Source organism: Heterocephalus glaber, unplaced genomic scaffold (genome assembly GCF_053883595.1).
Source record: "Heterocephalus glaber isolate CG9 unplaced genomic scaffold, H.glaber_assembly_v1.0 deba00000594, whole genome shotgun sequence".
Taxonomy (NCBI): domain Eukaryota; kingdom Metazoa; phylum Chordata; class Mammalia; order Rodentia; family Bathyergidae; genus Heterocephalus; species Heterocephalus glaber.
The window spans coordinates 24,255,428-24,279,553 of NW_028258151.1; the positions used below are offsets into that span (position 1 = coordinate 24,255,428).

A 24,126-nucleotide genomic window follows, 5' to 3' on the forward strand; every position below is an offset into this window, starting at 1 on the left:
TCCATCATCATGGAAAGTGCTTCAGGGAAACACAGGTGTCTGTGATCATTAGACATTCAAATCCACCTGCTAGACCATGCATGCAGAGGAGGGCAACTCAGGGTCAGGCTCACGTGGTAGGTGGGAGATGGCTGTCTGGCCAGGAGCCCAGAGGGGCCCATTCATCATGCCGGTTTCTAGAGGCAAGAAGCCCTCTTGGGAGTCAGGTGTGAGGCTCACTTGCAGCCAGGAGGCGGGATGCTGTTAAACAGTGGCCCCAGAGGTCTTAAAGTGGGTGTACTCGGTTCCTTACACTCTGGAAGCAATTTACTGCCCTTGTCTGCTCCTTCTCTTTATGGATCTCTCTACACATCTCTTTCTGTGTATGTGTTTGTTTCTCATTTTCCCTCACATATTTCTCTCTCCTCCTCCTCCTCCTCCTCCTCCTCCTCCCCTTTCTCCCTTCCTTATGCCTTGTTCCCTTTTTCCTTCTCTTTGGCTCCCTCTTCTCATCTCTTGCCATCTCCTTACAACTGATGCACATCAGACCATTTGAAACCAAGAAACCTGCCTGGAGGAGGCAAAAGAATACACTGGGGACCTCCAGGGTACATTGGGAAGTGGGCCATTATTCCATTATTCTCCACTTCCACTCCTTCCCCATTTTAGCATCTGCTCCCTTTTCTTGGCAACCCTATGGGCCTCCCCTAGGCCCTTCCATCACTCAAAGTTAATGGCATTTCTGCTAGTGCTGCAGACTTCAGTCTCATCTGCAACCCTTCCCTTTCCCAGGCTTATGTGTGAAGCCCAGTTCCTCAGGAGTTGTTTTTGCTATGGATAATTGCTCCATTCAAAGCACCTTTGTTAAATACAGTTTCAGTCCAAAAGAAAACTTTGATGGAAAAAAATTCCTGAGTCCAGGATATGCCATCAGGGAAGGGATCTCAGGTAGGCTGGCTTTCTTCTGTCTTTCCAGTCACACTGCATGGATACTCTCCTTGTCTGTAGCATCAATCCACCTTCCAGGTCTCAGTGGTCTTAAGGAGTTATCAGTGAGTGATACATGTATTGGATATGATTGAAAAATAGGGTGAATATTTACACTTTAAAGTTTTTATTACAGTAAAAGACACGTTGTCATTAATTCCCCCTCAAAACACTCCCCCTTGCTTTGAATATACTTAGCCCCATCATTCTTGCCACTTTCTGAAGCAGTTCTGGAACTCCTCTTTGGTGATTGTCTTTACTTGCACTATGTGGCTGCCTCAGTGTTCTGAATTGATTCAAAAATCTTACCTTTTGTGGCCATTTAACTTTAGAGAAGAGCCAGAAGTTGCATAATTCCAGATCCCGTGGATAAGGTGGATGAGAACATACCATACGGTTTTTATGACCCTGCTTTCTACTGGATAGCACTTAGAAGCTAATTCAATGTATTTTTTATTACACCTCCTAAAAGACATTCATGAAAGAAGACTTCCAGAACTGCTTTGGGAAGTGCAAGAACAATGAGATAAGTATGTGCAAAATGAGGGGAAGTATTTGGGGGGATAAATAGCAATGTGTCTTTTATTGCAATTATTTTTTAAAATTTAAACATTCACCATATATTTGGATGTCTTGTAAGTTTCCTAAACTCCCTTGACTACTAAGATCACCAAGGCCAGGACTCAGATTTCCATCTCAGCTGCCTACCGTGGGAAAACCAGCCTTTCTCTCTGGATTCTGATTTCCTTTGTGGAAAGTGAAGGGTTGGACCATTGAGCTTTAAAGTCTTCTAAGCCTCTAAACTCAGTGGACTTATGCTCTGTACAGCATGACTTTTCAGATTTCTCAAATCTATGTACAGAAACCAGTCACATGTCACAGCCATTCCCACATACCAATGACTCTCTCTCCTCAGGTCCTGGAGAACAACAGCACCCCATGAGATCTCAGTCTCTTGGTTCCTGGTGTCTCCTGGAGGTGTCTCCCAGATGTGCATCAACCAATTAATCACCGTAAACACATGGAAGCCATTAATATTTTATCTTCTCCCACCCAACTCCCCTACATTTCCTGTACCTAAATCCTCCAAGAGCTCAGAATTGATGCTCCCAGATGGCATACCAGTGTCAACACAAAGGGCACCAGTGTCCAGAGTGAGGGGCTACCTACTCCTATTTTGCAGCTGCTGGTCCTCAGATGTCAACAGGGAGCTGTGGTCCTAAGAGGAAATCATCCCTTGCCCCAACATGGGGTCATCCACACCAGCAAGAAGCCCCACTTGTACCCTCAAGGATCACAGAATCTAGGCTACAAATAGTTCTCCTGCCCCCTCAGAGCCTCCTTTGTACAGGACTCAAATGCAATGCAAGGCTGAGTTCAGGTTCCCCTCCACATTCCCACCTCCTTGTTCCTTCCAGCTAAGGGTGGGGGCACTTCCCTAAAAACCACCTCCTGATGGTCCCCACCACTTCTACAGATGTGAGTTCCATTTTAGGCTCAGCTAAGACATTCCTAAGCCCCATAACATATATATAGTACATCCATACATACATAAATACGATCTTATAATTTACATCATCACAGCAAATAAATCAAAATAATATGTGCATATGTGAGTATTTATATCTATATATGGATATATATACACATTGCATGAAAGACAAGAGGACTTAAATAAGAGTTTTAGCCCAAGTAGCTCATTCTTATGCCAAACCACAATACCAGGTAAATATAAGAATTCTCTTCTCCAACTCTTCCCCACAATGTTTCCTAGAAGCAGGTCTTAATCACCAAAGGAAACCTGTGACAGTTTTGCTGATGTCTTTCAAAACTCTGTGCTTGCTGTCCAAACAATCAAATTGATGAAGAAATAAAATAATATACTGTAAAGAAAGTGCTTTCAGTGTAGGGTGGCTGGAAGCAAAAATATAGGCTGGATGATAAGTCTGGAAAATCCACATGATTCTGTTTTTAGAACAAATGAAAAGAGTCTTGTATAAGGACAAGGCACAGTTACAGCTATTTTCTTCCCTCTAGGAATAAGGAATAGAAAGTGGTTATTAAGAGTCTGAACCCAAAAATCTGAGGAGACCTGGAATCTGAGCTTGCCTTTTTGATTGGTGCTTCTTGCTGGCAACTTGGAAAGACCAAGTCCTGTAAGAGAAATATACCTTCAATTGGTGACCACTTAATTACCAATACTGCACATGCAACCAGAAGCCAACTCAGTTTAGGGGATCAAGAAGGCCTCCTGGAGGAAGTGTTACCAGAGCTACACCTCATGGGGTGAAGAGGAATTGATGAGACAATGGATGATACTTTAGCTATCAATGGAAGGAATGCTTGAAAGGAACATGGTATATGCAAGGAACTGAAAACAGATAGAAGTAAACTGGAGCTATGATCAACAGGGAGTACTTTCTGGGTGGAGGCTGATGAGGTAAGCAGGGGTCTGAGCAGGTGAAGGGCTCTGTCTTTAACATAAGAAGGTGTGGTCACCTGCCTCAAGATGGTGTCCCATGATCTCCACCCCTGCCAGGCACAAATTTGCATGGTTCCCTCTCAGTGTTCAGGGCTGGTCTGTGTGACCAGAGACAGGGGGGCAGGGGATGACAGCACAACACTTCTGAAGTTAGGCTTTGAAAGGCAGTGCCACCTCCATCTGGGACCCCTCTGGAGTCATGCATGCTGAGGGACCTCATGTTCTGAGCAACCCTGTGGAGACAGTCATGTGGCCAAGAACTGAAGCCACCTGACAGCAGCTGTGAGAAAAGATTCCCTGGCTGGAGCCTTGCAAATTAAGAGTAGCAAAAAGACAGATGAACAAGAACAAAACTGAAGTTTAGTAATATGTGCATGGGGCATCCACATGGGAGCTCCCAGTGAAGAGCAACTCAAAGGAGTGGTGAGAAGTTGGGGCCCATACATCTCAAAACAACAGTACACTGTAGAGAAATGGCAAGGCAAAGGGGAAGGACTGTGAGCTCCCAAGGGGCAGCAAATTGTGGGATGCTTAATATATGGCAGAGCTAATGGGAGATAAGCGCTAGTCAGTAATGTTTGCTATGGAGATTCCTCTGGCTGATGAACAGTCTAGGGTTGTCTCTGCTGGTAAACTTCTGTCTTTCCTTGGTAGACAGGAAATAGGGGACACTTTTGCAAATTCATGTTCTACTTTTAGGCAGGTTCTTCTTGTATCTCTCTTAGGTTCTTCTTATATCTCTCTGCTTCTGCTCCCGTTGCTTTTGGCTCAAAATAATTCTTCTGCCGAAGTGGACTGTTCAGGGAGGCATGTTCTGGTGCCTTTCCGAACCATCTTGGAAATGGATTGTGAAGCCCCTTTCAAGTCTTCAGAAACAACAGCTCTACCCAACAACTTAACTCTAAACTCATAAGAGATGCTGAACAAAAAGCCACTCCTAGATCCCTGAGCCTCAAAATCCATGTGAAATACTACATATTTGTTGCCACCGTGTGTGTGTGTGTGTGTGTGTGTGTGTGTGTGTGTGTGTGTATGTACATATATGGTACTAGGAATGATTAAACTCAGGGGTGCTCTACTATTGAGTCATACCCCCAGCCCTTTATTTATTTATTTATTTATTGTTTATTTATTTTTATTTTGAAACAAGATCTCACTAAGTTGCTCACACAGGACTTGGACTTGCAATCCTCCTGCTCTGCCTCACAATTAAATGGGATCATAGGTGTGTGCTATTACACCTGGCCAAGATGCTATACTTTAGGGGCCGGGAATTTAGCTCAGTGGAGCTGTGCCTGCCTTGCAAGCACAAGGTCCCAATTTCGATCCCCGGTACCGAAAAAAAAAAGATGCTATATTTTAGGGTAGTTTGTTATGCAGCAATAGCTAACTAATACATAAGTGTAGCAACCAAATTAAATTTGTTAACTGTGTGAATTTGAACAATTCACTTAACTTCTCTGAGCTTCAGTTTCTTTACCTATGAGAGGCACAGACTCAGGTAATAAAATGCTAGTCCAGGAAATGATTTAGAGATAAACTTAAACCCTGAAGACAGACCAATGGGCAAAGATGGAGACCTAGAGTTACTCAGCATAGAAGCATCTAGGAGTTGGGTAATGAAAATAAGAACCTACCATTTATTGGCCTATGCCAGACATGGTGGATGCATTATCTCATGTATTCTTCCACCTACCTGAGTTAGACACTACTAGCTCACTCCCATTTTATAGGAGAGAATATGATGCACAGATACATTAAATCAATGAGAAATGCTTCCTTCAATGGTTCTAAAGTTGGGAGAAAAATTGTTTCCACATAAAAATAACTTCCACAAACAGGCAAAAATCACATGCTCTTCTGAAATTTCCTTTGTTACTTTTCATACCACTCCATTAGCATCCTCTAGCAACTCCTCTCAAAATGACCCTATCTACCTCATGGGTACAAAGTCCCAATTTTAACCCCCATTTGACCCAGGAATTTGGAGATTGGGACCCATGATGGTGGAACTCAGTAGTGATGGTGAAGGCCAAACAGCAGCCACAGATGTGCCTTCTAATCATCCATTTCTTAACAAAGCCCTAAAAAATATGCTCGGGGAGTTTCTCCAAACTCACTGGAATTTGGGGTCTTTGTTCCCATGTCTGGAAAGACATCTGCTGCCTAGTCTCATAACGGGGTCTACAATGACACTCTTGGCCTTCATTGTTGTTTCTGGCACAAGCACTACAAGTGCTTCTTCATTTTTTTAATCTTTAAGTCTCACTTTTCAGGGAAGATAAATCAACTGTAAAAGTATGTTATGAAAACCAGCTTGGCAAGCCAGGTCTTCTGCAGAGGAGCAGGGGTAGCTTTATTTTCCATTATCTCAGTGTAAAACAAATAGATTGATCCTTTTAAGATGTTCTTGTAAGGTCACCAAGAGCCCTTGGCCAACTCAAGTGCAGAGCATGATCTAATCATGCCTGGAATTCTCAAAAAAAGAAGAAAAAGGAAAAGGATAAGCCTAGATCTGAGGGTTTCAAAGTTATCTTAGTACAATGAAGTTTTCCTTTTCTGCTGAAGCCTCCTGGGAACCTTCCAAAGGAAGCCTGATTCTCCACATCTTTTAAAGATTCTTTTGTTCTATAAAGTGAGTGAGGTTAAGTCTAGGCAGACCAGAGCCTTTTGTTTTCTTCATCCCTCTCCTGACAGACTCAGACCTTTTTCAGCTGTATGGCTCTGCTGAGAATGTTAGTCACTGAGTGACCTTGCATAAAGTATTTAACAAACCTGAGCGTGCTTCCTCCCTCATCTGTATGGGTAGAATCTGAGCTCAAGGCAATGGATGTAAAGGGGTTAGCATGTTGCCAGGCTCATCCCATCAATCCATTTAGCTGACAAGCTCTTAAGTGACCAGGAGTGTAAGTACCACAGTTAGAGATGCTATGTTCAAATCTTGGCTCCATCATTAACTAGCCACAGGCAAATTAGTTAATCTCTCCGAGCCATAGTTTTCTCATCAGCAAAACAGGGCAATAATAGTATGTGTTTGGTACCTCATAGGATGGATCATTAGGAGGATTCAATTAAAGAATGTCTACAATACCCCAAGAACAAAATAAATAGGAAATAAATGATAGTACAACTGTGACATTGAAAATGACAACCATGACAATCGCAGATACTCTAATGTTACTTCCCAAGTATTATTATTTAGTGTGCTTTGACTACTAAGCAAAGCAAATCACTTCTAGTTAACTTATGAAAAAATAAAGTTTATTGGGTAGATCTTTGATAGCTGACGGAATAGAGAGCAAGTTGAATGGCCAAGCTTCTCCAAGGAACAAAAGTTCCCCAGATAGGAATTAATGTTATCGTCAAGGTGCTGCTATCAGAACAAACCAGTTCCACCAGGTATCATCTTTGTATCACTCTCCAGAGGGAGGCATACACTCTGACTTCTCAAACAAGACGAGATACAATGGGAAGGAGTAGTTATCCAAAGGAAAATCTGTAACCAAAAGCAGGCAGCTGGGATTTTGGACAAGCATAAATAACTGTTGCCAACTATAACTGTGATCAGCCCTACCATTCTTACTACTAGCATTAATATATATAATAATAGCTGGAGTATTGGCTGCTAATATTATTCATTCAGGGAAGGGCAAAGCCAACCAAAAACACCAATGCAAACGGTTCAACCTGAACTTCATGGATACTGTGATTCCTAGATAATCAGAATAGCCACTAGGCTAGCCTTCTTTATTCTTCTTTTGGGAAAACTAAGTTTTTTTCAAATTATTTTGTCTTTTGGGAAAACTTACAATGTCCCTGTGATTAAATGAAGATTATCATTTTCTTGTCTGCTTGCTAAATGTTTGACACTGTGTTAAGCACTGATATATTTCATCTCACTCTCTGTGTTGCCAGGTCATCTAAGGAGAAGTGATTCACCATTGTTAAATAAAGTTTAATGGAAACAATAAAAATTAATGTTGAAGCCATAGTAATTTTTATAATTATTAATAATTAATAAGAAGCTATGATAGTTTTTAATTTTGCGATACAGCTTCTTTATATAATGAATCGGTCATTCAATTCACCAGGACACACAATTAAATCCAGGCAGCTATCTGCCCGAGTTCATGCTACATAAAGTTCCACGGGTGAGAAGCAGTTCAATCACCAATCAGTGACTATAATTTGGAAGGTCTGCCCTTGTAATGTATTAGTAGTGAAACAGGATAAATGGATGAGGACAGCTGATGTTTGTTCAATTAAGCGATTCAGAGCACAGAATTCCCAGGTGCTATCACACCATTTAAAAAATTCTTTGGGATAATTGTACTGCTTATTCTCTAAACAGCATTAACTTTAAGAAATTGAATTGCTGTTAGATTCTTTGGCTTAATCCATTTAGGGCTCATCTTTGAAACTGCTGCTTGTTTTCTATCTTAATGGAGAGCTAGTATTTAAGAAGAGCCAATGCAAGATCCTTTGGGTTAGAATTCTGTCGTGGTGACTGCAGTGAGAGCTTGGGCTTCTCCCACTGACCTTCAGTTGGTTCCCTTAGCTTCTCTCTGAATGCAGTCTCAGCAGTCCCAGAGTACTGTGATCCATCATATCAAGCCCCAAATCATCTGCAAGAGATACACAGTTCTTTTCAATATAAGGAGTGTGCTGTAAGCTACCTTTCCTGGGGAGGTGATGAGTTTGCATTGACGTTTGTATCCTCCCTTAACATTTTTTTGTTTGGATTTTGAATTGTTGTCATTTTTTTAATTCATTAAATTTATTGGTACATTTTAGATATACAATATAATGATATTCATCATTAATATGCACCTTTACATGACATATCTTGGTTCTTATTTTTCTCCATTCCCCTGCCCTCCCTTCAACCCCTCCACTCCTCCCAAGTTACAAAAACTTTGTTTCCATTTTTTCCTTTTCTCATACCTATTCCTTTCCCTTCCTTCCTTTCCCTACCCCTTCCTCTTCTCCTTCCCCTTCCTCTTCCCCTTTGGACATTTGCTTCCTATTTCACATTGTCTATTATATCTCTTGATCCTCATTTACACTTTCAGTTTCTCACAATAGAGAAACTATTCAGTATTTACACATGTGTGTCCTATTTATTTCACTTAGAAGTATTGCCTCAATGTGCATCCATTTAGCTATAAATGTCTCTAGTTTCTTATTCCTTATGGCTGAGTAGTACTCCATTTTATTTTTTTTTAAAAAATCTTCTTTATCCAGTCACCAGTTGATGGGAAATTGGGCTGTTTCCAAGCTTTAGTTATTATGAACTGTGCCGCTATAAATGTGAGTGAGCATATATATTGCTGTGGTATGATTCTTTTAATTCTTTGGGGAAGATACCCAGCAAAGGAATAGCTAGGTCAAATGGGACCTCTAATTCTAGTTTTTTGAGGTGTCTCCATACTGATTTCCACAGTGGTTTCACCAGTCTACACTTCCACTAACATTTGAGAAGGATTCCTTTTTCCCCACAGCCCTGCCAGCATTTGTTATTGGTTGATTTCATGATAGCAGCCATTCTTTCTTGAGTGAGGTGGAATCTCAGTGTTGTTTTTATTTGCATCTCTCAAAGGACCAGCGATGTTGAACATTTTTTCATATGTTTATTTGCTGTTTCTACTTCTTTGTCTGAGAAATGTCTGTTCATTTCAGATCCCCATTTTTGGATTGGGTCTTTAAATTTGGGAAGTCTGATTTTTTTAAGTTCTTTATAGATTCTAGACAGTAGAACTCTGTCTGAGGAAAAGCTGGTAAAAAATTTTTTCCCACATTGAGGGCTGTCTCTTCACTCCATTGGTGGTTTCTCTTGCTGTGCAGAAGCTTTTTAATAAGATGAGATCCCAGTTGTTGGTTCTTTGTGCTAGTTTATGTGCAACTGGAGGTTTTGTTCATGAAATCTTTTCCTACACCAATGTCTTCAAGAGTTCTACCTAACCTCTGTTCCAGCCAGTTCAGCATTTCTATTTTAATATGTAGATCTTTAATCCATTTTGATTTTAGTTTAGTGCATGGTGAGAGATATAGGTCTAGTTTTAGTCTTTGGCAAGTTGAAACCCAATTTTTCCAGCACTATTTATTAAGAAGGCTAGCTTTCCTCCAGTGAGCCTGCCCAGACACCAGCGGCTCTGGTGCAAAGGCCCCAGCCAAAGGCACGCCAGGACAACAGCAGCGCAGGCACGCAGGCCCCAGCCAGAGGCCCACCCAGACACCATAGGAAAGGGTGCCCAGGCCCCAGCCAGAGGCCAGTTGTGACAGCAGCACAGTGTAGGGATCCAGATGCCATTATTCTGAGCCCAGGAATTGGCACAGTGGTGAGCAGCTGAGAGAAGGCCTCTCCAAGGCTTTTTGAGAATTGAAGCCCACTGAGAGAGCAGAGTCACCTCAGTAAAGGCGCAGCAGACTGCAGCAGTTGATGACTTGTTGGGGTCAACACCTCCTACGGAATCCAGACTTGTTTTGGGGGAAGGGTGGCTCGAACCTGCAATAGAATCGTGCAGAGTTCAAACCCAAAGGAGGTCAGGAAGCTCACTTCCAGCCTCACAGCCAGAAACCAGCCTGAATTTCAGTGGACTACAGCTGACTCACTGAGATCAGTCGACACACATTTGTGCACTACCCACGTTGTCCACTGGGGACAACAGAGATACGCCTTGAATGGGACTTTTTCTCCTTCATTCCTTGCTTTTCTTGTTCCTGTTTTTGTCCTGATTTTTCTCAATTGTTCTTATTTTTATAGGAGCGAGAATACAGTTTCTGGTTTTTCTGTTGCTGTCAGTTTGTTCTGTTCTTGTTTCTGTTCCTTCTTCTCTCTTTTCCTCCTGTCTTCACCAGTTTCCCAAAGTTTGCATGATCTTCCTGTGTCCTCTACCCTTACTTCTAACCTTTCCTTTGCCTTCTATTTCTCTATCCCCTCCCCAATTCCTTCTAACTCTCCTCAGAGGGCAAATTCCACTATACTGAAGGGTTTATTTACTGCAAATATATTTCTGGTTGGTTCTAGATTTTGATATATAACCACAAGTCTGGTTCGTGCAGTCAAAGGTAGTAGATTAATAGTTACCAGTTTGCCATTTTCCACTGACATTTCTACTGTGCCCAGCAAAACACATTTGCAATACCAGGAAGCAGGGACAGACTTCTCTGCAGAGCTGACTGTGATAGGAGGACTCATTTATCCCCCTTCCATTGGCCTCCTTAATGAGACCTAGACACAGTGAGAAGAAAAGCAGTAGTGAATGTAAGGATGAGCCCACACAGGTCTCCAGGAACCATGCAGCTGCCTGGAGACGGATGGAACATACTCTAGCAGGAAAGCTGTGGAAAGTCTTATTTCATAATGGTACTGAAGCCATTTATTAAAGGAGAAAACATCTCCAGAAGAATTCTTTCTCATCCTCCCTGGAGCTGCACATTTGGTACTGAAGTATGCCTGCTGGCCTCACCTCCTGTCTCCAAACCTTAGGCACAGGAAGAGGAAGTGGGAAGCAGGGAGGTGCTGGGGGCAAACTTACCCCATTTAATCATTTTGTAAAAATTTTAACCCTGCACCTTCTCCCTCATTCAATCCGTCTCCTCTCACAGATGAGTGTTAGCAATCCAGTCATCTTACTCAGACTGAAGCAGTTGGCCGAGGAAAGGGAACTGAGGAGGTAGGACAGAGCCTACTTGGAAGGCCAATGCAGAAGAAACATGCCAGCTATGGCACCATAAGCCTGTGCAATCCTAGCACTGGAGAGGCTAAGGCAGGAGAATGGTGAGTTTAAGGCCAGTCTGGGCTATATAGTGAACCCTGTCTCAAAAGAACAAAAGAAAAATAACCATCCAGTATGCGTCATAGGGCACTGTGTTAGTCTGCTTTCCATTAGCTTAATAAATACCTGAGATAAGCAACTTAAAAGATGAAGGGTTTCTTTTGGCTCATTGTTTTAGAGGTTTTAGCCTATGGTCACTCTCGATTGCTTTGGGCTTGTGGTAAGGCAGAACATCACGAAGGGTGTCCGAAGTAGAGGAATCCTGTTCACCAGAGAGGCAGGAGCAAAAGAGAGAGATGGAGAAGGGGAGGGGATCCAGTCCCACTACCTCATTACTGTAACCCCAATGGCTTAATACCTCCCACTAGGCCCCACCTCTTAAAGTTTTCACCACCTTCCATTAGGACCAAAGCTGGGGCCCAAGCTTCAATACTTGGGCCTTTGGGGATGGTCCACATCCAAATTATAGCAGGCACTATGTTCCAGGCAACGCAAATGTATGCCTTTAGTGACCCATTAACCACCTTAAGGGATAGGTGTTATTAACCTCAGAATTTCACAGAAGAATAAGGAGATGATGCTCAAAGAAACCATCATTTGTCCACAGTGCACCCAGAAAAAGCTATGATTTGTCCAAGGTAAACTTCTGGAGCTGGGACTCCTGGTCAGAGGCCCTGCCCCTCACATCAGTGTATCTCTGAGTCCTGTGGTTCTCCATCCTGGCTACACATTACAATGATCAGGGCAGATTTTAAAACCAAGGAGGCCTGGATTCTTTCCATGACAATCCAATCAAATCAGAATCTGTAGGGGTAGAGACCAGACAAGGGCCCCAGCGTGGTTGTAGGTGGGCCAGGGTTAAGAAGCACTGAGACAGGGGATAGGGCAGACTACTGATGGAGGGGACCGGAAGTATTCCTCTTTCCTCCCTCCAGTCAACATAAAGACCTTTCGACGACCAGAGCTCCTTACTACCCTCTCTGTCCTACCCAAGGCCAAGGTGGAGCTATTGCCTCTGCCCTGTGAGCTCAGGGAGAGCATCAGACCTGAGTCAGAAACAAGACTTGACTCCGCAGCCAAGAAGCCTACAGATATATCTCTCATCTGCTGTGAGGAGGTCACAAGCAGATTAGGGGGGAATCCGAAGGGAAATGAAAGGGCACAGGATGAAATATGTGGTGAGGGGTCTGGAGGCTATTGGGATGTTGGAAGGAAAGATTAATGGAGGAGGAAAAGGGTACAATGGCCTCTACATCTATGGTTCTGAATCCTTCAATTCAGTCAACTTCAGATTAAAAACATTTGGGAGGTTTGAGCATATACAAAATTTTTCCTTATTATTGTGCCCCAAATAATGCAGTATAACAATTTAAATGGCATTTACATTGTATGAGGTATTATAAGTAACCTAGAGGTGGTTGAAACTATAAGGGAGAGTGTGGGTGAGCAAATGCTATATCACATTGTAAGAGAGACTTGAGCATCAGGCATTTGCACGTCCTTGGGAATGGGGTGTCCTTAAATAATTCCCTGCATATCTTGAGAGAAAGAGAGGGGAGGTGTGGAGGTCTTGGAGCCAGATCCTCTCTTCCAACAGGGTCCAGAGAATCTCCACAGGGAGACAAGCTTGGCCCAGCTACTCTAGGATAGAAGGAGAGGGATGCTCTCCTAATGGGCACAGGTGGGCAGTGGTTGTGGGTTTGCTCAAGCAATCTTACATCTCGGCTTTACAACTGGTCTCCCTCCTGCCACCACCCAACTCCTTCTCCTTTTTCCACAGGACCAGATGATCTTTGCTTCTCAACTGCATAGGAGCTTAATCCTTCCATCCAAATCCTCCAGGCCCCCTACTGTCCACAGGCTCATGTCCAAGTACATTAACATAGCTAAAAATCCCTGAAAATCTATTGCCCCCAGCCTTTCTTTTTCTCAAACTGATTTGACTGCCCTGAACCTCTGCACAGCCTACTCCTTCCTCTTGAAACTCTTCTCACCCCACTTTTTACTCATCCTTCAGGACATAAGTTAGGCATCACTCCCCCTCTACGAAGTCTTCTCTGATTCCCCCCAAAGTGTGTGAGTGCCTATTTTAGCCCACATACCACATTATAAATGCTTGTTTCTTAGTCTTCTTCCCTTTACATGTAAACTCCCTGAAGTAGGAAACATTATCACACTGTTTCTAGCATCTAGCTCAGCATTTTGAGGGAGAAGTGTCCCCAGTATTAGAGGGAAGAAATACTACAAAAAGTAGATTGAGAATAGCACATCCAAATGTACATGCTTTTAACCAACAAAAAACCCCCAATGCTTTATATGATATTCTAAACTCAGGACTTTGTAAGGACATCATAAACTCAGTTTTAAAGGGCTAGAAAAGTCATAGAAGAATAAAGGCAGAGTTGGGGAAAGCAAGAAGTTTGCAGACCAGTCCCAAGCCAGATGGTAACTTCAGCCTGGCTTTCCCTGGAGCCCAGCATCCTAACCACAGCACCAACAGCCTGTCCCACTCCACTCTGTCTCTGGAAGGATCTCCTGGCCCTGGGTGGAACATGTGCCCACTGCAAATACAGGTGTACTTACTAGGCCCTTGTGCAAAAGAAACAGAGTACGTGCGCAGAATCTGAAACCCTGCCTCTTCCAGGAGCTCATAACATCTTTCAGGCATGTACATTCCACAGCCCCAAGCCACTAGTACTTTCTCACCAGATGGCTTCCCCTACTGGGAACCTGTTTCTCTGCAGTGCTGATGAGGGACCACATCCATCCTTCCACAGAAAGATGGCTGCATCAAAGCAAGAGTCATAAGAGTAGGTTTTATCAAATGATTCCTGAAGTCCAGGCCAGCTTTCTCTCCAATGCAACCTCACTAAACCACTCTGTTTTATATTTATCTCATCTCTGGATTTGAAGTCAAGATTCCAATTGGAACATTGGATCTGTACCTTGAGACCTGGGTAGCCTTGGAAATGTCACAACTCAATCTTCCTCTGTGAAATGGAATTGTACTTGTCCAGTGGGACTGTTGTGAAGAGTTAGATCCCATGACACAGCAAGTTCCCAAGGCACCAAATACACCTGGGAAATTTGTATACTGCATATATGGGCATAAGCTAGGGGACAAGTGGTGGACAGAATCTAGCCTTGGTTCTACTGACCAAGCCATGTGCTTACAGATACATACACCTAAAGAAGGCTTGCACAATTCAACCCTAAAAATAGTTTTGGCAGAGCTTGGTACACATTAGGTCTCAGTAAACATTAATTGAATCTTAAATTCTTTATTATCCACACCAAGAGAAAGCAAGAACTGTTGTTGCTGAAATAGCAATCATTTGAGCATACTTCCCCCAGGTGACAATCTAGCAGAATAGCTAAAAACAGAAGCTTTGGAGTTAATCTGGGGTTTGAGTCCCAATTCTGCCACCAACAGTGCTGAATGATCATGAGCAAGGTGCATAACCTCTCTGAATTTCAGTTTCATCATCTGTAAAAGGGGAATAATTTGGGAGGATTAATGGTGACTATTGTAATTACTATCTCCTGAATACCTCATGTTTCAAGTGTTCCGAGACCTAGCTTTATGGGGAAGTAGACCCCAGATCACCAGAGGTAATCAAACATTCATTACTATAATTGGTATTTATTAAAGTCCTAATGTGTTTTAGGCTCTGGAGAGTTTATACCATCTAGTGAGAATTTCCTGTTTGCCAGATAATGTGCTAAGTACATTATCCACATGATCTCATTTATACCCACAACTACCCTAGGAGTTGGAATCTATTATTATTTACCTGAGGGGAACTTAGAAACTAGTTAAGAAGGCAGTGAGTTAATACTTGAAATCATTTGAGTAAACACTAAACAAGTAAAAACAAATTGCTTTTTTTTTAATACTGAGGATTGAATCCAGTGCCTTCACACTGAGCTACATCACCAGCTCTTTTTAAACTTTTTATATTTATTTTGAGCCTGGGTCTAAGTTGCCCAGGCTGGGCTCAACCTTGTAATCCTACTGCTTCAGCCTCTCAGAGCTCTGAAATTATAGGTGTCCACCACCATGTCCTGCTTAAGATTACATCTTTGAAGAAAACAACTACATAGATGTACTTTTGAGGGAGGTGGTAGATAGGAACTGGACTTGTTGGAGGCAACTTAGATGCCTGTGTCTAAGGAGTTTGTTGTGAATAGATAATGACATGTTATACAGCAATCAGAAATAATAATTTACATCTAGGAGTGGAAATTGATCTCAAAAACCACATCCAACAGAAAAGTGAGTAACAGGGTAAGATTCAGAGAAGCACAACAAAACAAAACAGTATTGCCAAATTGTGGGGTGAGCACTGAGTCTTCACTCATCTCGAGTGGCTTCTCAGCCCCAGGAATCATCCATTATGGATATCTAGTGGTAACCCAGATTTACCCATTCATTCTGGATATTGCCAGCCATTACCCACCAAAACCAATGGTAAATAAAACAGGGACCCTCTCCTCAAGTTGCCATGGTCCAGGGTGAGTTCTTTGAATTAAAACTTCTGCCAGAAAATTATCTCTGCACATATGTCAGCTTCTCTCTTGTAATTATTCCTTTGGGTGGAAGCTTCATTTTTCTCTCCCAAATGTGCTCTTATATAATGAAAATAACTAAGGCCTGATCAAAGTAGGGAGTGACATTAGCTGAGAGTGCCTTACCATTTCAAAGAAACTAGTTAATGTAATACTTAACAAGTTGTTGAATTAAAAGAGGCTTCTTGGGAAAAGAAAAATAGATTCAGCATTCTGTTTGAGTACCTGGAATACCTTCAGCCCTACATAAGGCCCTTAACAGTACAGGCTAATATGTGTGTGCATGCTTGTGTGTATGTGATGGTGGGTATATCTTGGATCTACAAATGTTGAAAGACTAAGACTTCCTCCAGCCTCTGTCTAGCTCCAAAAACCCATTGGCTTCTGCCAGTGTCTACTTGACTATCAAACTTAGCAGTACTTGGGTGAATGCACTGTCTAAGGTAGCCCCAGGACCTGTGCATATATTACCGCCACAAGTCTCCAGCCAGTGGAAAGACCTTTGGCCGTCACCTTTTCTCACCTAACCGATTCTTGGTTCTTCAGAGCTAAAGACCACTCAATCATCATCTATCACCTCCAAAGTTTGGTAATAGAGAAAGTCGAGGATAAATGCTTTGGAACACAATAACTGTTCAATATTGCCTCCATGGGGATACTTGGGACTTAGAGCAGGTCGGTTCAGAACTTAAACACAAGCTTTGATTGGTGCCATTTAAGAGACAATGGGGCCTCAGTAATATGTAAAGGAAACAAAATTTAAAGTCAAAGTATTTATTTGAAAGGGGTAACAAACAATCAGTGGCAAAAAGAGAACTCAGATATGTGGCAGGGTTTAGATTGGGATGAGGTGTTAGGTGAAACCACCAGAATAGAACAGGAAGCAGGATGTCTCCTAGAAGAGGAAGCCACTGTTCTTTTGAATAGACTTGGATGAAGTAAAGACCACTAGATTATACATAAACTCAGTAATAGCAATTCCATCCTGATTGCATTGGGACAATACCTGCCTTTTCTTGCACCCTTGGGTTTCACACGTATTTAGATTTCTAGAAGTCAAAGATAGAAAGACAAATAACCCCCACTGACTTAACACCATTTTCAGATAGGAAAATAATTCCAGGGAGAAAAAGCAACTTGCTCAAGTTTAAGGACATTATTAGACCCAGAAAAATTGCTGTCTTCCTTTTTTGGTTCTTATTCTTTATAAAAGAACAGGCTTCAACGTCCTGTGTCACAGAATGTGTTCACTGGTTCAAGGTCATTCAGAGCAGTCTTTTGATTTCCCGAATGGGAAAACAGAGCCAGCACACTTCACCATCAGTCTAGGTGTGAATACGTGTGGGCCACTCCTCTAACTAGCCAAATATTTTCAGGGCTCCGACACCAGGAGTCAGGCCCCAGGATAACCCCTGCAGGTGGCTGACCATACAGATGGTGAAGCACTACTTCCTGGTGACATAGAGACTTGGAATTTAGAAAGAGTCTCAATGATCGAGGTGTGGAAGGGCTATCTTAGGGCCATGGCCGCCAAAGATAACAAGATAAAATGTATCCTTTGTCTGGAGATGCATGTGCCACTTTTTGAAGGCAATCCCAGTTGCTGTTTCTAACACCAGCCTTGGCCTTTACTTCTCTCTCCCTCCCATGTTGGACAGGGAGGCAGGAACTCTAGATCAATCTGTCATTGTCTTTCCCCTCTCTCTTTCCTAATCTATATAGTACAGTTGTCCCTTACAAGAGATAAATTCCCAAGGCTCACCCAAATCCTCACCCTACAGCCCTAGCCCAGACCACTAGGCTTCCTCCACTAACAGTGAGACTTGGAAAAGTTAAGTATGTTTGTATAGATGTCAGTCTGTTCCATTTACTGCAGGAGAGACTTCTGTGTGCTTACCTTCTCCTGTAGATTCATAGGTAGGCTTTATCTCTAGTTTCTCTTGATATGTGATTTTGGTCTCGCTAAAAGAATGTGAGGGGAAGTTATGTATCCTTCCTCCATGGTTGGACCATAAAACACCCTGTGAAAACCTCTCTCTCTCTCTCTCTCTCTCTCTCTCTCTCTCTCTCTCTCTCTCTCTCCCCCTCCCACTCATCTGCCAGCAGGATGGAGAAGGACAGAGGGACAAGATGAAAAGATCAAGTGTCCATGAGTCACCATTGAAAAAAAGCTAACCATGAGCACCCATACTGACTGTTGCCAACGTGAAAAGTATTTTGCTGATTTCAACTACAGAAATGTCAGGAAAATTTGTTAATAGCAGCTAGTCTACTTTGACTAATACTATTCATTACTGTTTTCCAGAGATGATAATTTAAAGTCAACTCAAGATAGAATAATCCTTTGGCTTCAAGCATCTTTCTGTTTATCATAAAAGTATTTACAGAATAACAGATGGCAGAAAATATTTGCAATATATCTTATAGTCAAGAAGTTATTATGAATAAAGAACACAGCAAGTTCTAAATATAAAACAAGAAAAATTATCAAAAGATATAAACAATTCACAATATTACAAATGACTAGTACATGTATGAAAAGATGTTCAACTTCATTAGTGACCTGGGAAATGCAAATTAAAATAGCAATGAGATCATTTTTCATGGATTATATTAGAATAGATTTGATTAGCTTATCTAAATAATATTCAGTGTAGGCAAATGTTTGGTGGAAAAGAACACTTCCAGATAGTTTTAGAAAGAATGTAAATTGCTGCAATTTTTTGAACAGTAATTTGGTTCCACCTATCAAAACACAAAATGTGCTATCAAAATGTAAAATATATGTACCCTTTGGCTCAGAACATTTGTAAATGTTCTATGAACATTTATATAATGATACAAGGATATATATTAAAGGATTATTCATTGCAGTATTACTTGTAATATTAAAAACTCAAGGGCCAGGGATTTAGCTCAGTGGTTTTGCCACCTGCTGCACAAGTGCAAGGACCCGAGTTCAATCCCCGGTACCAAAAAAAACTCAAGTTAAGAATAGCCATCAATATGAAAATGGTTAAATAAATTATGGTGCATCCACATGTACCATTATTTAGCTTTTAGAAAACTGTAGAATCTGTCATCCAAATGAAAACAGCAAAGTTTAGCAGTATCAATGAGTCTATATGAACGTAGAACAGTTTACGAAGAAAGTTTCTATTGCCTTTGAATTCTGCTAATGCCCTGTCTTAGTCGCTTTCCACATTTCTGAGACATAATACATGATACTGCAGCTTAATGGAGAAGACATTTATTTTGGCTCACATTTTTAGTCCATATTTGGCTGGCTCCAATACATGGTAAAGGATCTGACATAAGAGAACTGCTCTCCTCGTGGCAACCAGGGAGCAGAAAGCCAAGGGTAGAGCCAGGGAAGGAGATGTGCCCTTCCAGCCATCATGCCCCCAAGGACCTGTCTCTTCTGCCCAGACCTTGCCTCTTAATAGCAAGTCTGCTACAGCACCCCCATAATCCAAACACCATTCAAAAGTTTCACTTGAGAGCACATGAGGCTTTGAGCGGATGTCTAGATATAAACCTGTCCAATGCTGAAAACAAGTGACAAACACCTACTCATTCTAAAGACAACTTCTAGCTTCATCCACTCACTGGATCCTTCACCGTCAAACCTCCTAGCCCCCCTTCCTGGTCATATAAGAAAAGGTTGAGATACACACAGAAGACTTTTGGAAGGAAATCCATGGAAGCAAAGAGCATGACCATGTTTCTCCCCACTTACCCTCAAACTGAGGAAGATGCTGTCCAAGAAAACCACTCTTCAAGTCTTGTTTCCCTAAAAGGCAACTATGTTTCACTCTTCAGCTTACTGTAACCTGAAGATAATTCATAAGGCCACCACCTGGTGCTGCTACTGACTAGAGCACAAGACTTCTGGGAGAATCGGAACTGTAGCCCTAGTTTGAGAAGTATGGACAACAGGGAGATCGAAAGGCCTGTCTCTAGCCTAGAGAGGCATGAAGGTGGGAGCCTGACTGGAGCTACCTGTGATGTGGGGAAGAGAAGGAAGGAAGGCAGCAGCAGGACCCACCTGTGCTTGCAAGCTAGAGTGGGTCCAGGCAGCATGAGTTTCCCAATGAAGGGAGTCATGTTCACCCCTAATCTTCTGAGGTCCACATCAAGGGTATACATGGAGACCCTATGTCTAAATAGAGTAAAAGTATAAATCAGGCTAAATAAACCATATTCTATTTTCCTACCCTGACAAATATGCCTTCATAACAACCTAGAAAACAGCCATCTTTAGTCACACCACCCTGAATGCACTTGATCTCGGAAGCTAAGATCACAACCTGGAAAGCCAAATTCAAGTAAAGGATCTCATAATCCTTGGAGTATACTCTTCAATACATGAGGCTCTACTAAACCTCCTTTTCTTTCCTACCTCCATGTTCCTGCTCCAGCACCCACAGGAGTGCCAGCCACAGACCAGGAAGCAGCACCTCTGCACTAAGGTTTGCATGAACCCAGGGCAGAAGCCCACAAAGGCCTTGGAAACCACTTTGAGGTCATTGAGGCAAAGTTCTGGAGTCCTGTCACCCAAAACAAGGTCTAGAAGAGTTGTTTGAGCTCCAGATAGGAATATCCTTGTGGATAGTTAGGTTCTCCCCCACTCAGAGAGCCAGAGAAAAAAGTGGGCAATAATAGGATTCTTGTGCCTAGAGTTCAAGGCTGGTGCCTTTCTTGCCCAAATCAAGGGAACACTTGAGCTCTGTGAAAGGGAGGCCAGGGGGCAAGTAGACCCCAACAAATGCTGTCAGGGGTAGGGGCCAGGTCTGGGGGGCAATCAACTTCTCAAATTGTACAGAGAAAATTTTTCTGAAGAGCCATCACCGGGGCCTCTGCCACACAGATTGCAACAGTACAAGTCAAGCAAGACTTTGCTCTTTTCTTCCAATTTCATCTGCCCCACTCGGAGTGAAACAAAAGTCACAAAGGACATTAGGGTGTGAGAAGTGAGAAAGAACAGAATATACCACCATTGACAACATATCAGGACTAAGCTGGGCTCAGAGGTATAGGTGGTGTTGGCTGCGAAAGAAACCTTGAAGGAGATGAGAAATTGAAGAGTTAGTTATACCAGAGAAGACTTTTTGCTAACTAATAGTAATCAAAAAGCTATAACACCACTCAAGATGCCTTCAAAAGATCAGAAAGGAAAATCACAACAGCTCATTTAAGCAATGGAGAAAAAAAATTGTACTAATTGTTGACTATACCCAACTGTAAAAGTCACCTTTCTCATCTCTGGGATGCAATGCCCAACACTCACATGGTAAAGGTGGAGAGGTTTAATTGGGCTCACAGTTTCAAGGGAAGTCAGTGCATGGCTGGCTGGCAACGAGGCTGAAGTCATGCACAAGGGCATGGCAGAGCAAAGTTGCTTAGTTCACAGCAGCCAGGAAGATGAATGGCGGAACAGTGCTAGAGAGGCAGGGCTGAGGGAGAATACAGACCTCCTGAGTCAGGCCTCCATAACCCCCAGATACACCCAGAAGTGTGCTCTGCTAATCCCTGGGGGAATTCTGGAGCCAATCACATTGACTGTCCACTTTAATTGTCACACCTACTAAGGCTCACTCGAGAACAAACCAAACAAAGAAAACTGAAGCCAATTAGCAACACACTTGTGTGTACATGGGAATTTTATGATGGTTTCTAGAGTAGTGGTTACCCCGGAAGAGCAAGTATGAAAAGGGAGTGGGGTGATTTTGACTTTTCAATTCAGACATTCTGACTTTTTAAAAAAATGTCTAGAGAGGAGTATGAGGTCTTGAATGATTACATCCATTTGCCCAGTGAAAGCCCTTGCAAATCTCTTCCACCCAGAAGAAAAAAAAAAAACCCAAACACGTGATCTAACTGGTGTGTTATTTCCCTTCCAAATGTTGCCACAAAGCCAAATTGTCTGATTTTGCTAGCATAAAAAGAAGTTGTTTGTTATTTCAGGGTTGCCATAGCAGTCAGTGTTTCCATGTTATCGTTCTTTTCTCCCCAGACATTACTCTTCTAATACATGTTCCAGACCTACAGTCCTAGGCATTTCAGCCAGGAGGAAATAGCCTTGTGCTGCTGTTGTAAAATCCGAGGAGGTCAGCCCTGTGGTTAGAGTCTGAGGCCCAGCATTTTCAATCACTGTCTCAGCGAGGAAGAAAAAGTGGAGCTGTCTCTGGATCTGGCAAAGCAGAATCCTGAAGAATTGAATCCAGTCCCAGGATCTCCCATCTTCCCCCACCTTAGGGACACATTTGGTCCTAGCCATCAGAACTTAGATGGTCTCCATAAGAACACACAAAAGAGAACAGAAACCTGGAAGCATAGAGAATATAAGCCTACTGAACTGAGAGCTTGAGCCTGGTTATATTTACATCAGCATAATGAAATGAAGACTCAGGACAACTCTTTGATTCTCATCAAGATACCTGTTGCCCAGAGATCAGAGATGCACAAGTCTCCCGGGCTTAGTGGGATGGGAGTGGCCCTTTCATTTATCATTCAAACAGAATAGTCAATGGAAGCAATCAGAATCAGTACCATTAGCCCAATAACTCTGAGGATTCTTAACATTTCTGCGGCCACCTTTCATCCTGATTTTATGTTTCTATTGAATTCTCTCTGTTCCATGACTCACTTCCTCTGAGTCTGGTCTTTCTTCTCCCCCACTCATCACACAAAGCACCCCATTCCTTCAACCCTTTGAGGTATCCTAAAGTATGTAGCAGACTTTGAAGGTTTTAAACAACAGAATTAGTTTAATAAAAATGTAAGAATTTGCTTACATTTTAATCTCTTGTGTCTTTATATCCATAGCCCTGGAAGCATGAGCTACACAAAATATGGAGTCAAGAATTCTAGAGAGACTCACTCATTTAGCAATTATCAATGGAGTGCTCTAGGTACCAGAGATACATCTGTGAACAGAACTTATAAAAAATGCTGCCTCAGAACCAGGTATGGTGGCGCATGCCTGTAACTCCAGCACTCTGGAAGGCTAGGACTGGAAGGTCACAAGTTCAAGCCTAGCCTGAGAAATTTAGTCTGTCTCAAAATAAAATTTTAAAAAGGGTTGCAGATGCAACTCAGTGTGAAGGCCAAGAGTTCAATCCTCGGTACTATAAAAAAGAAAAAAACTGCTGCCCTCACAGATTTTATTTCATCAAGGGGAAACAACATAAATGACAAATAAATAAACTATACTGAATGATAAGTATATGGAAAAATAAAACCATTAAGTAGTTATGAGTCTGGAATTTAAGAGAGATGTTTGGTAGAAACTTAAGTCAGGAGAAATTGGTACACAGAATGTTCAAAGATATGATATCAGATGAGATCATTACGGTAGAGAGTATAGACAGATTACTGTCTGATCTGACTGGCAGTAAAGATCATACATAAATGGTTTATACAGTATGTTAATCAGCTTTTCATTGCTGTGCCCCGCCCCCCAAAAAACATGAAACCTTAGAGAAGGAAAGATTTATTTTAGCTCATGGTTTCAGAGGTTTTAGTCCATGGTGAGCTTGTTCATTGCTTTAGGCCTGTGGCAATGCAGAAATATCATGGCAGAAGAAATTGCTCACCTCACAGCAGCTAGGAAGCAGAGGGAGCAAGAACAAGGCAAAGAGGATGGGCCAAGGCCCGGATGTACACTTCAGTGGCACACCCCCAGTGACCTACTTCCTCCAACTGAGCCACACCTCCTGATAGCCTTTGAGCTATGAACTCTACACTCTCATGATGCAGCCACCGCTGTAGGCCTCACCTCTGAACATTACTACATTGCAGATCAAGCCCTCATTACATGAGTCTTTAGGAAATGCTTCATAGTTAAACCATCACAGACAGTAAATCTGTAGAATTAAAATATCATGAGTGGGGAGAGGTGGTTTAAAAAGTATCTAAAACACCTTCTTATGGGAACAATAATGTAAAAAGAAAGCTCGAGAAACATTGATTAGAGAGATAGTAGAGGAAATGAATTGGACACACAGACATAATGCTCTAACGAGTCTATTGCAAACAGGATCAAAGAACTAGAGTAGCAGCCAAGGGACAAAGCAGAGTTAAGAGAAGCTGCTCTAAAATGTTTCTTCATAATAATAATAATAATAATAATATAAATATGAAGCTTATAAAGTGCTTATGCTAGGCCAAATATTGTTCTAACCCTTACAGGTGTTAATGTAGTTGCTGTCCTCAACAACTCCACAGGGCGGGTACACCATTGTACTAATGTCATAGTTGGGAAGATGAGCGAAGAGAATTTAAGAAACTCACCTCCCAGGATCATGCAGCCAGAAGAGTCGGACCTAA

At 42.2% G+C, this 24,126-nt stretch overlaps 1 long non-coding RNA gene across 3 annotated transcripts in view; it reads left to right on the forward strand.

Moving 5' to 3' along the window:
* LOC101700428 (uncharacterized) overlaps positions 1–22,551 on the forward strand; it is a 33,034-nt gene extending 10,483 nt beyond the window's left edge. For 2 of the 3 annotated variants that reach the window (XR_002397321.2, XR_002397320.2), the window contains one exon: positions 1,883–4,468. This is a non-coding gene — a long non-coding RNA (uncharacterized LOC101700428). Of the gene's footprint in view, positions 1–1,882; positions 4,469–17,901 lie in introns of those variants that run through there. The other variant, XR_015448984.1, reaches the window with a different exon arrangement.
* The last annotated feature ends 1,575 nt before the right edge of the window (positions 22,552–24,126 follow it).